Below are 3,659 nucleotides of genomic sequence, written 5' to 3'. Positions count from 1 at the left end.
CTTTTAATAAATAATTATCTGAGTCTTACAACAAACGATTGATAGATTGATACATGTATACCATCAAGACAGTGAACATCACTGTCACAACAGTGTTTGTTTTCATTCAAAGGCTTTATGATTTTTGCTATAATGGTGGGCCGGTCTCTAGTCAAAATGCCCGGGCTGATTTTTTGTCCCAGTCCAGCTCTGTATGCAACTCATCTGCAGTCTGGTGTTACCTACATCTTCCTATTCGGAAGGCAGAATTTCTGAGTTCTGAATACAATCGAAAGCACCACGACTGCAGTTTTTGTGTTGGATGTAAAAAGCGCACATGACGCTGTAACGTAGGCTAGAATCATGCGGCGGTCAACGACGGTCCAGGCGTGGGATTTCTCTCGTGGAAATATGCACATTATTTTTTCCTTTGGTAGGTAGCACAGTGCACTGTGGCAAGTAAGCAAGCTAGAAGACTGGCACTCTTGCTGGGTATCCAGTTAGCAACACATTAACAAGAGAAGTCTGAGTAAAACCAAAGTTACTTTCCCTAGTAACTAGTTACTTTGAAAGTAGCGAGTAACTTGAAGTAACTGAGTTACTTTTGATGGAAGTAACTAGTAATGTAACTAAGTTACTAATTTAAAGTAACTTACCCAACACTGATGGTCACACCCTCGTGCATTAAAGAGGGCTTTCAGTTCATTGAAAACACAAAACCAAACACACAAAAGACACAATAAGACAGCTGATCAGTTTGCTTCACTAAATCATCGACACAAGCCGTGTTGTAGAGGGTACAGCAGCCGTGGCAGGTTATCATCTTAATGTGGCCCTGACACTCCATCATACGCCACAAAGCTGTGTATAAATGAAAAGCAAAGAGGCATCATCGCTAACATAATAACTGTAGAAGTTATCCCACTGCATTACATTTATCATGATATCGTAATAAATGTTCATCATATGTTGCTTTGACCCATCATTGTTGTCATTAATATCGGTACGTGACACTGGACACTTCTTGTCATTCATATGTCATGATTTTGTGATCAGTGTAGCAGCTAGAAAATAACTGCTTGGTTAACAGCAGGTGTACAGGCAGGTGCTCTGATCAAATAACATGTTTGGCTAAAGAAACAGAAAATAAAAATATGTAAATAGGAACACCCACATCTCTACTTCTTCTTCTATTTTCCATTTCACACTTACAAAAAAGTTCTCCTGCGTAGGTGTGGAGACAAATATATGTCAATTTAATACTTCAGACAGGCCCCAGAGCAGGTCTGAACAGTTAGTCAACTTAAAATCAAAATTGCAATTTGAAACCATGCAATTAGCCTCCATGTTTTGCCTGATCGAGGTTTGAAATACAGTGTTATATAAAATGATGTTATATAAACTGATGGTCTCTCTTGTACTAGTCATGCTCACCAATCAGAAGTGATGCAAGATGACTTCTTTTACACGCTAGAACAACAAACACGAGAAACCCAAAGAAAACTTGGCTAGGCTAAGCTAAGCTAACTGTTAGACAAAGTAGAGGAGTTGGAAGAGTAAAGGTTTCTGGTTAACTTAACATTAAATTAAACTGACAAATATCATGTTTATATTCATATCTTAGTCTTTTGATGAGCTCTATCTTATAAATCTATTAGACTCAGACGAGGTCGGCACAGGGACAGGCCTCGGGGGTCCAGGCCCACCCGGTAAAGTCCTTCTTCCCCAACATCTTCTGATGTACTTCATTTATACATTCTGGTAATGAAGTACTTAAACTACCACCTCACTGATTAGTTATTGCAGTGTGAGCTCAGTTCAATTAATCAGGTCACAGTAGTTTAGCACTTCTACAGCAATCATGCAACCAGCATGACTGAGGAGGACACTGGGTGGATGGGCTTTGCAGGTCAGACTTTGAAACTATCTTTTATTTATCTTTTATTGTCATTATGCCAAAAGCAGTGAAAATATATGCTGTCCCATTCAGTGCAAATAAAGAATCTGTTTACTGACAGGACAAAGCGCTGAACATGATTTCATCTGTTAAACTGCAGCTGTTAAACTGGACAAATTCCAACACAATTCAATTCAATTCAATTCAATTTTATTTATATAGCGCCAAATCACAACAAAAGTCGCCTCAAGGCGCTTCATAAATACAGAGAAAAACCCAACAATCATATGACCCCCTATGAGCAAGCACTTTGGCGACAGTGGGAAGGAAAAACTCCCTTTTAACAGGAAGAAACCTCCGGCAGAACCAGGCTCAGGGAGGGGCGGCCATCTGCTGCGACCGGTTGGGGTGAGAGAAGGAAGACAGGATAAAAGACATGCTGTGGAAGAGAGACAGAGGTTAATAACAGATATGATTCAATGCAGAGAGGTCTATTAATACATAGTGAGTGAGAAAGGTGACTGGAAAGGAAAAACTCAATGCATCATGGGAATCCCCCGGCAGCCTACGTCTATTGCAGCATAACTAAGGGAGGATTCAGGGTCACCTGGTCCAGCCCTAACTATATGCTTTAGCAAAAAGGAAAGTTTTAAGCCTAATCTTAAAAGTAGAGAGAGTTTCTGTCTCCCGAATCCAAACTGGAAGCTGGTTCCACAGAAGAGGGGCCTGAAAACTGAAGGCTCTGCCTCCCATTCTACTTTTAAATACTCTAGGAACAACAAGTAGGCCTGCAGAGCGAGAGCGAAGTGCTCTAATAGGGTGATATGGTACTACAAGGTCATTAAGATAAGATGGGGCCTGATTATTTAAGACCTCGTATGTGAGGAGCAGGATTTTGAATTCAATTCTGGATTTAACAGGAAGCCAATGAAGGGAAGCCAAAACAGGAGAAATATGCTCTCTCCTTCTAGTCCCTGTCAGTACTCTTGCTGCAGCATTTTGGATTAGCTGAAGGCTTTTCAGTGAGTTTTTTGGACATCCTGATAATAATGAATTACAGTAGTCCAGCCTGGAAGTAATAAATGCATGAACTAGTTTTTCAGCGTCACTCTGAGACAGGATATTTCTAATTTTAGAGATGTTGCGCAAATGGAAGAAAGCAGTCTTACATATTTGTTTAATATGTGCGTTGAAGGACATGTCCTGGTCAAAAATGACTCCAAGGTTCCTCACAGCGTTACTGGAGGCCAAGGTAATGCCATCCAGAGTATGAATCTGGTTAGATACCATATTTCTAAGATTTTCAGGGCCGAGTACAATAACCTCAGTTTTATCTGAATTAAGAAGCAGAAAGTTAGCGGCCATCCAGGTCTTTATGTCTTTAAGACATTCCTGCAGTTTAACTAATTGGTGTGTGTTATCTGGCTTCATGGACAGATAGAGCTGGGTGTCATCTGCATAGCAGTGAAAATGTATGCTATGTCTTCTAATGATGCTGCCTAAGGGAAGCATGTATAATGTAAACAGAATTGGTCCTAGCACTGAACCCTGTGGAACTCCATAATTAACCTCAGTGTGTGAAGAGGACTCTCCATTTACATGCACAAATTGGAGTCTATTAGATAGATATGATACAAACCACTGCAGCACAGTACCTGTAATACCTACAGCATGTTCTAATCGCTCTAATAGGATATTATGGTCGACAGTATCGAACGCTGCACTGAGGTCTAGCAGGACAAGCACAGAGATGAGTCCACTGTCAGAGGCCATAAGAAGATCA

This window comes from Perissodus microlepis, chromosome 23, assembly GCF_051167445.1.
Source record: "Perissodus microlepis isolate ML-2025 ecotype Zambia chromosome 23, ASM5116744v1, whole genome shotgun sequence".
NCBI lineage: Eukaryota > Metazoa > Chordata > Actinopteri > Cichliformes > Cichlidae > Perissodus > Perissodus microlepis.
Note: the sequence above shows the minus strand (reverse complement) of the source record.